Genomic DNA, 10,284 nt, shown 5'->3' with positions numbered 1-10,284 from the left:
ATGATTTAGATCCTCCCAGAAGAGCTGTGTTACTGGTAAGTATATTTGTTTTCTCCTGGACAAGAGCCTACTATTTGGTCCTAAAAGCCTTCAGAGGTCCCAACTCTTCTCACTATTTCTTAGTTGTTGGAATTGACAGAAAACCTCATAAGCAGTTCCTTACTTCACCTCTGCCTTGCAGGCGGACTTCTGAGTTGTAAAACAACCCAGTGGTAGATGGAATTTGCTCCAGGACTTAAGAACAATATGACATAGTAGAGCCGCTACATCTTGTGGTTCCTAACCTTTATACTATAACAGACAAAGTGCTAGTCAATAAGGCCTTTTATTTTAAGAACTACCTTCCCTCTGTAATTTGATTTGTGCCACTATTAGAGCCTCTACTTGGAATATTATTGCTTTTTAATTTTTGACTCATGTACTTTTAACTTGTTAGTTAAATTTGTGTCTCCTAGGCTGCAAGAGTTCCATGATACATCTTCAAGGATATGAACGTGTACAGCTAAGCACAATTGATAACATTGCTTCTAAATTCCAAAATCAATCTCCCCAATAGTCTACGTGTTTCCTATTGCCAAAGGGGCCCTTTAGAGTAGTGAGGGAAGATCTTCACCCTGAAACCTACAGCATCCCTTTTAAGCAGGAAGTAGCTAAGAGAATATGCTGTCCTCTTTTCCTTATGAATCAGGGAGGAGTGATAGGGAATGGCAAAGGACACACTGACAAAGGAGATTAATCAGAAATGGCTTTGACAAGCACTGTGGCAATTGGACAATTAAAACAGACTTTCAAGGGGGAAAATAAAGAGGAACGGACTCGGAGGGGGGAGGGTAGAGAAAATAGTGTAACAATGAATGAATGGAAACCAAAAATCTCTGTAAATGTTTATTAAAATGAATGAAATTTAATAAAAAAATTACAGATATACACAGAACTGCCTTCTAATCACACATATTGAATAACCCCATAATTAAAGCAATTTTATCATATTTTCATTTCAAAACATTGCTAATAGATACAACTACAGCTGTGCCTCTTTCTCTGTGGGGCCAGGACAAGTAGGAATCACTTGGGAGCCAGGGGAATGCACAGCATTGGTCAGGGCTGGGGGTGGCTATTTGGCAACTAATAAGTTGCTAATAGATTTCAGCTGTGTCTCTAATGCCTTCTACATTAATGGGCATTTAATGGCATCCTATGAATTTGTCTTGGCAATAATCATTGTGTGCCTGCATTCAATTTAGCAAACACTTATTACATGCTTGATCTGACCTACTGTCCTGAGTAAAGGAACAAAGAACTAAAGGGGCTATCAGTGACTGCCCGTATACTGTATCACAGACTCTTATTCTCCACTTATAAATATATCAATAGTACTGAAAGAGGTTTTAGAAAATATGCAGCTCAGTCTCTTCCTCCTCATTTCACTTCCTTAGTGCATTAGTAAGAGAAAACCAAGGCCTGAGATAAAGTGGTATGTGAAGGATTCTGTTCAAACCAATAAAAATATGAGAAGGGAGAAAATAACATTCAAGACTCACACATTCTTGCAAGGGGAGAAAAAAATTTAAGTGCTGCCTATTGGGGTGGAAAACACAGAGAGATCTCGGTTTGATTTCTACTTCTATATGTGTATCTTTGAACATTTACCTTCTCTTAATCTCAGTTTTTTTCATTTTAACAAGCTTTACGTAGTTTCTCCATTCAGATGGTCTTCATTTCTCTCCAGGTAACTTGCATGATACCATAACTTTCTGACTTTTTCTCCTTTTCTGATTGTTCATTATCTCCCTTAATAATCTTTCCTCCTCTAGCTATCTCTTAAATTTTGGATGTTTGATTTGATTAAAGATTCTATAGAAACATTCTAATCAAAAAGTAGGAAATAGAGAACAGAATTAAAAATCTAATGGATTCCAAACATTTTGTATCCATTGATATTGGATGAACTCTCAAAATGATTGCCTTGAGAGAATTTTTAGACCAAAAGTATTCCTAAAGTCTTCTTTAAATCAAGCAATAGATTATATTAACCAGTAAAGAATGTCTGCCTCAAGCTTTGTGAGATATATATATTTTTTTTACATATATTTTCATTAAATTTCTAACAACAACTTAAAAAGTAGATGAGAAACTAAGAAAGCAGTCAGTTTATGCTGATGGAATAATGTGGAAAAGAGAATTAAAATTATCACAAAACTTAAAGAATATGATCAATGTCTCTGAATTATACCTGTTGAATGAGCATATGGTTTTTTAATAACAACAAAACAAAGTCATTTTTTAAAAATGGCAAAATTCTTAAAACTTGTGCTAGGCAGTCTTCTCTTAGTTATCAACTCTCTTTCCTCAGGTAGTTACATCCACCTCTGTCTATAGACTGATGGCCCCTAAATCTATATTTCATGCCCTGAAATTTCTCCTGAACTATTAGTAAATGTTCCCATTTGTCTGCTTAATAGCTTTTCCTTGATGTCCCTTCCAAACCAAATCAAACTCTCTGCCATTGAGTCAATTCCAACTTATAGCAAGCCCGTGGGATAGAATATAGTTGCCCAATGGAGTTTCTAAGGCTGCAAATCTTTATGGAAGCTGATTGTCTCACCTTTCTCTCATGGAACAGCTGTTGGGCTCAAGCCATCTATCTTTTTGTTAGCAGACAAAAGCACTAACCGCAGTTTTGCCAAGGCTCCTGATGTCTCATAGGCAAACTCCACATGATCATCCTCTAAGTCTGCTTCTCTTCTATTATTTGTTGTTTCAATAAATGTTGGCATGATTCACTGAGTTTCCCAAGTCAGAAACTAAAGTGTCTCTCGTATCCAATCACCTGCCAGGTCTTTTATCTCCTACCCACTGAATATCTCTGGTATCCATAAGAGTCCCCATCCCTAGCATCATCCTGTTGTCACCATGGTCTCCCAGATTTCCATCACTGCTCTCCATGATGAATACTACAGTCTCCTAAATGATCATGTTGCTTCAAATCTTACTCTCCTTCTCACATTAAGTGTAGAGTGAACTATAATGCAAGTACATCTAATCATGAAACATCTCTATCTGAAACTCTCGATGGTTTTCATTGTCCTTAGACAAAATCCAAAGTTGCGTATCAGGGTAGAACATTTATTATTCTGTGCAACTGGCACTGAGATTTTTCTTATTATGGAGAAAATTATCTTTGTTAATAAAAATGTTTTAGTAAACTCTTTGGAATGAGATGGGAGAAGCTCTAATGATATGAGATGCCAAAGTAACAAAATAGTTGTAAATGGAAATGTGATCTCTGTGGTAACCCTTAAGGTGAAGTGGCTGAGGACTATAGAAACTCAAATTCTAGTATTCACTTTCCCCCTTTTCAATATTAAGATATTTAATTTTGGTTTTGGTAAAAGTTTACACAGAGAATTAGGTTCCAATTCAACAACTTACACAGTTTGTTGGCTACTATGAATCATATTTAACTTGCTGACATCTCACAACAATAACACAATTTCTTCAGTGACAGTGGTTATGCATTTTTTACTTTGTTTTGTGTTACAATAATATAATTCTTGCATATCATCTCTAAAATCATCTACTTTTACAAATTACCTGAATATATGGGTGATGATGTGTGTGCATGAACTATTAGATGAATCTGTACATGTAAATGAAGAAAAAAATTCTTCCCATGTCTTCATTATGGAGGACTAAAGCCATATTCATTCACCTTAGTAACGATTCCTTAATGGAGTAACCTAATTGGGACAAGAATTCAGAGATAATGGCATAAACCCACTGAAAATTTACTGAAATCCTGGGGAAAGCACTGGACTTTCCAAACTCTTGTAGGATTGTTGTTCCGGTATGGTTTTTCTAGCCTACATTGGTATATGCTTATCTACTGTATCCTTCATTACTCCTTACTCTCTCTCTCTCTTTTTATCATTATTATTAATTTTAATAGACATTTACAGAGGTTTTGGATTTCCATTCATTCACTGCAGCACTTTTCTTCCTGCCCATCCCTCCCCACCAGCTCACTCCCCGCTCCGAAAAGGAAAAGAAAAAAAAATTCCTTCATTAGTATAAAATTCCCACATCCCTTCCCCCCACCCCCCCACCACGAGTACACTTCTCTATGCAACCTTAATTCTGGATTCCTCTGCTAACCATAATAATCATATATCACCTCTAATCTGTTCTTTCCCTCATCTGTTTCAATACAATATACATAATTTATCCAGTTTTTTCTGTCATACCCCAACCCTGATGTCAAACCCATTCTACAACAGTGGCACCATGCAGCATTTATCCCTTTGTGACTGAGATATTTCACTCAGCATAATGTCCTCCAGGGTCACCCACTTTGAATAATATTACATGAGTTCCTTGTTTTTCAATGCGGCGTAGTATTCCATTGTGTGGATATAGCACAGCTTCTCTATCCAATCATTTGTTGATGGGCCCTTAGGTTGCTTCCAACTCTTTGCTATTGTAAACAAAGCTGGGATAAACATGGGTGTGCATATATCTGCTTGGATGGCAGACATGGTCTCTCTGAGGTATATTCCCAGTAATGGGGATTGCTGGGTCAAATGGTATCTCTATTTGCAATTTTTTGAGAAAGCGCCACACCGCCTTCCACAATGGTTGCACCATCTTTCATTCCCACCAACAGTGAATAAGAGTTCCAGTTTCTCCACATCGTCGTCAGCATTTGTTGCTTGCTGTTCTGTTAAATTTTGCTGTTCTTACTGGGGTGAGATGATATCTCATAATTGTTTTGATTACTGTCTCTCTCTCTTAAGAACCATTTCTCATTTTCTTCCTTCTGGATTTTATGCTCCAGCCCTATTGAATTTCTTCCAGTTTTTCAGATTGATAGAAATCCTAGCTTACTTCCAGGCTTTTGCAAATACAACTCTTTCCACATGGAGCAAGTCTTTCTCTATTTGTTACTGGGCTAATGTTATTTTTACTTCAGATTTCCATTTAAATGTCATTTCCTCTGGAAACTATCTTTTTATTTATGTTGTGAGGAAAGACCGGTCCTTGGAGAGGGACATCATGCTTGGGAGGGTGGAGGGACAGCGCAGGAGGGGAAGGCCCTCTATGAGGTGGATTGATTCAGTGACTGGGATAATCAGGATGGGAGTGTCAGAGACAGTGCGATTGGCACAGGACAGAGCAGAGTTTAGGGCTGTTGTACATAGGGTCGCTATGAGTCACAAGCGACTCGACAGCACATAACAACAACAACAATTCTGTTTACAAACGTAGGCTTTAGATGGATTAAGTACTTGATCTATACGGGAAGCCTAAAACAATATAAGACAAATAACTTCATGGCCTAGGGTGGGGAAGTAAAAATCCCAAGGAGAAATCTGATAAAGTGTGAGCAATTCTTTCAAAAGATAGCAAACAGTAGGGACAAAGATAAAAGGTTGGAAAGATCCTTATAAGGACATAATCCATAGAAATATCAAACTACTCCTGCAAAACAGCAAGGAATGGACAAGAACTCCCTGAACAACAGGTGTGAGTAAGCAATTTATAGAAGAAGATATCCAAAAGGTTAACAGCAAATAAAGAGATTGCCAAAGTCATGAAAATGAGAGATAGGAAGAGAGCATTATATATGCACCAACTACCAGCCATGAACCATTTGAGTGATATCAAGTGTTATCAAAGAATAAGGAACCATGACACCCTCCTTAGAAGACTGCTGTAGTTGTTTTGGAGAACAGTCTGCATTGGGCAAACCAGCTGCCAAAGAAAGTGTCTTTAAAGTGCTAAAGAGCAAAGATGTCACTTTAAAGGCTAAAATATACCTGCCCTAAGCCATAGTATTTTAATTACTTCATATGCATGAATACGGAAGACCAAAAAAAGAGCTGATTCCTTTGAATTGTAGTGTTGGCAAAGGGTATTGGATGGTCAGGTATGGTTTTTCTAGATAGTTACCTAGTAGACCACCAAGAAAACAAATAAATCTATCTTGAAAGAAGTGCATGGAGAGTGCTCCTTAGAAGCAAGGATGGTGAAACTTCACCTCACATACTTTGGGCACGTTGTCAGAAGGGGCAGGGTTTCATTTTGTAGTATATAGGTTGCTATGTGTCAGATTTGACTCAGTGTCTAACATGCCCCTATCGAGAAGCTCAGGTAGAGTAGTGTGTTCTGAAGTAAGCTACTGGCTAATGAAAAGCTTAGCAATTTGGACCCACTAGCCAATTCACAGAAGAAATGTAGGTAATCTCCTCCCATAAGGATTTACAGATTTGGAAACATGTAGGTTTCCATGAGTTGACATTAACTTGAGGCAGTGGTAGTATTAGCTCCCATGAAAGGAACCAGGATGACACAAGAAGTTTGCAATAACCTAATAACCTAAAGGTTGTTAGTTCAAGGCCATGCAGCAGCTCCAGTAAAGTAGGGCCTGGCATTTTACTTACATAAGGATTATAGTCAAGCCCCTATTGAACTGTGCTACTCTGTAAGGTATAGGATAAGATCTATAGCATAAAACCACTTATGACAATTAAAAATATAGATTAAACAACATTGTTGTTATTTTTAACTGTGGTCAAATCAAATATAACTCATATCAACCTTATGAACAGCAGTTCTGAACCCCGTCTTATACTCTGCCATCCTCATCTAACATACATGAGCCCATTGCTGCAGTCCCTGTGTCAATCCTCTGGTTGAGGGTCTTCCTTTCTTTCACTGACTCTCCATCTTTCCAAGTATGATGTGTCTCTCCAAAGAATAGCCTCTCCCAGCATTGTTGTTTACCATCAAATCAGAACTGACCCATAGCTGAACCTCTAGCAAGTTTTCAGAGACAATTAATTACTTGGGATGCTGCCCAGCCTTCTCCCATGGCGCAACTGTGGATTCAAACCATGTGCCTTCAAGAGTGCAGTGCAGCTTCTTACCACTTGCTGCCAGAGCTCCCTAGTGTTGTTGTTATGTGTCATAGAGTCACCTGAAACTCATAGCAACCTTTTGCACAACAGCTCTGAACCCTGTCCTATTCGGAGCCAATCTCACTGTCTCTGACACATCTACCCTCATAGCATCCCAGTTGTTGTGTCATTCCATCTCATCCAGGATCTACCTCTCCTGTTTATTCCCTCCACCCTTCCAAACATGGTGTCCTTCTCCAAAGACTGGTCTCTCCCAGTAACATGCCCAAAATATGTGAAATGGAGCTTCAAAATCCTTTCCTCGGCAACAACCGGACGAGCAACGACGGCGGGCCAGAGTGATGGTGAAGATGGCAGCGGCGGGCAGTAAGGGCGGCCGGGCGCCTACACAGCTCAAGACTGACAAGGCCAGCGACCAGCACGGAAGCGGTGGTGGTGGTGGCACAGGATCCGGGAGAATTACGACGATCCGCCTAAAACTCCTGCCTCGCCAGTTGTTCACATCAGAGGCCTGATTGATGGTGTGGTGGAGGCTGACCTCATTGAGGCTTTACAGGAATTTGGACCCATCAGTTACATGGTGGTAATGCCTAAAAAGAGACAGGCGCTGATGGAGTTTAAAGACGTGTTGGGGGCTTGCAATGCAGTGAACTAAGCAGCCGACAACCAAATCTACATTGCTGGTCACCCAGCTTTTGTCAATTACTCTACCAGCCAGAAGATCTCTTGCCCTGGAGATTCAGATGACTCTCGGAGTGTCCACAGCATACTGCTCTTTACCATCCTAAATCCCATCTACTCCATTACTATGGATGTTCTTTACACTATCTGTAACCCTTGTGGACCTGTCCAGAGAATTGTCATTTTCCAGAAGAATGGTGTCCAGGCCATGGTGGAGTTTGACTCTGTACAAAGTGCACAGCGGGCCAAGACCTCATTCAATGGGGCTGACATCTATTCTGGCTGTTGGACTCTGAAGATCGAGTATATAAAGCCTACACGCTTGAATGTCTTCAAGAATGATCAGGATACTTGGGATTACACAAACCCCAACCTCAGCGGACAAGGTGACACTGGCAGCAACCCCAACAATGCCAGAGACAGCCTCCACTCCTAGGAGATCACCCTGCAGAATATGGAGGGCCCGACGGTGGGTACAACAGCTATTATCATGATGAGGGCTATGCCCCCTCCCCCCACTACGAAGGGAGACAGATGGGCCCACCAGCGGGGGGTCACCGCTAGGGCCCCAGCCATTATGGCCCTCAGTATGGGCATCCCCAACCCCCTCCCCCACCACCCGAGTATGGCCCCCATGCTGACAGCCCCATGCTCACGGTCTATGGCTTGGATAAGTCTAAGATGAACTGTGATCGCGTCTTCAATGTCTTCTGCTTGTATGGCAATGTGAAGAAGGTGAAATTAATGAAAAGCAAGCCAGAGGCTGCCATGGTAGAAATGGCTGATGGGTATGCCGTGGACTGGGCCATCACCCACCTCAACAACAACTTCATGTTTGTGAAGCTGAATGTCTGTGTCTCCAAGCAACTAGCCATCATGCCTGGTCAGTCATATGGGCTAGAAGACGGGTCTTGCAGTTACAAAGACTTTAATGGCTCAAGAAACAATCGATTTTCCACCTCGGAGCAGGCAGCCAAGAACCGCATCCAGCACCCGAGCAATGTGCTGCATTTCTTCAATGCTCCCCTGGAGGTGACCGAGGAGAACTTGAAGCAGCCATCCTTCTGTGAAAGTGTTCTCAGGCAAGAGTGAACGCAGCTCCTCTGGGCTGCTGGAGTGGGAATCCAAGAGTGATGCCCTGGAGACACTGGGCTTCCTGAACCATTACCAGATGAAAAACCCAAACGGGCCATATCCATACACCCTGAAGTTGTGTTTCTCCACTGCTCAGCATGCCTCCTAATTAGGTGTCCAAGAAGACTCCCATCAGAGCAGGAAAAACAATTTTCGTTTTTAGGTTGCTTTCTCTTTTGTTTGGTGGGTATGGCTCTTTTTTGGTGTTTTTATTTCCTCTCCCCACCACCAGAAGTTCTTGTATTTCTTTTATTTAATACTAGGTTAGTAGAGGCTTAACCATAACAGAAATGCCGGCAGTCTTGAGGGGGTGGAGGAGGGGGACTGCTATCTCCCAAGATAAACCTTCACTTTTAAAAAAAATTATTGTACATGTGATTTTTTTTTCTTCCTCCCTGTTCATACATTTGTGCTACTTATGTACTCTTGGCACATTTCAATAAAATTGTTTGGAAAATTAAAAAAAAAATCCTTTCCTCGAGAGAACAAGTTGGTATCACCCTCTTCAGAATAGACATGTTTTTTCTTTTGACAGTCCATGGGATGTTCTATACTCTTCTCCAGCACCAGAACTCAAAGACATCAATTTTTCTTCGGTCATCCCTATTCATTGTCCAACTCTTTGATGCATAGCAAGTAATTGTGAAGATCACGACTTAGATCAAGTGCATCTTAGTCTTTAGACTGACATCTTTGCTTTTCAGCACTCTTGAAAGTCCCTGAAAGCAAACTATCCCAATCCAATTTATCTTTTGATTTCTGGGCTGCTGGTTCCAAGACTGTTGATTGTGGGTCCATGCAAACTAAAATTGTTGACAATCTCAATCTCTTCTCCATTTATCACGTTGCTGCCAATTGGCCCAATAGTGAGAATCTTTATTTTCTTGATGTTGAGCTTCAATGCATATTGAAGACTATGGTCCTTGACTTTCTGCAGAATTTGCTTCAGGTTTTCCTCAGTTTCAATGAGCAAGGTTGTGTCACCTGCTTAATACAAGTTGTTGATGAGTCTTCTTCCAATTCTGATGCCACATTCTTCCTCATAAAGCCTCCCAAATTATCTGTTCCGCATATAGATCAAAAAGACATAAAAGGATATAAATTAAACATATTGGCAGAAAGGAAAATGAAAGTGGGAGTTAAGGATATGGCACTTAGGTACTGTGTAATAGGTTCAAGTTTACAGCAGTCATATACACAATAGAATAAATCCTTACTCAATCCTGCACCATGCTCAGAATCACCACTGGGCCGAAACCTATTGCAATCACTGTGTTAATTCAGTCTGTTGAAGGTCTTCTCTTCTGACCCTCAAATTTTCCAATAATGATGCCCTTTGGGCAGGACATGACATATTCAATATACTTCACCAACACCACAATTCTAAGGTATCAATTATTTTTTGGTTTTCTTTATTCATTGTCCAAATTTTACATACATATGAAGCAATTAAAAAGATCATGGCTTGAGTCAGGCACACTTTAGTACTTAAAGTGATATCCTTGCTGTTCAGCACATTGAAGAGATCCTTGGCAGCAGATTTGCCCACTTG

General features: G+C 40.4%; 1 pseudogene; it reads left to right on the top strand.

Annotated features, from left to right (window-relative positions):
- Window positions 1-7,225: 7,225 nt before the first annotated feature.
- LOC102872852 lies at window positions 7,226-8,841 on the top strand (annotated as a pseudogene).
- The last annotated feature ends 1,443 nt before the right edge of the window (window positions 8,842-10,284 follow it).

This window comes from Elephantulus edwardii, unplaced genomic scaffold (assembly GCF_000299155.1).
Source record: "Elephantulus edwardii isolate Elephantulus edwardi_28Jun2011 unplaced genomic scaffold, EleEdw1.0 scaffold00104, whole genome shotgun sequence".
Lineage (NCBI taxonomy): Eukaryota > Metazoa > Chordata > Mammalia > Macroscelidea > Macroscelididae > Elephantulus > Elephantulus edwardii.
The sequence above is the reverse complement of the archived record's forward strand: the minus strand, read 5'-3'. Positions and strand labels throughout refer to the sequence as shown.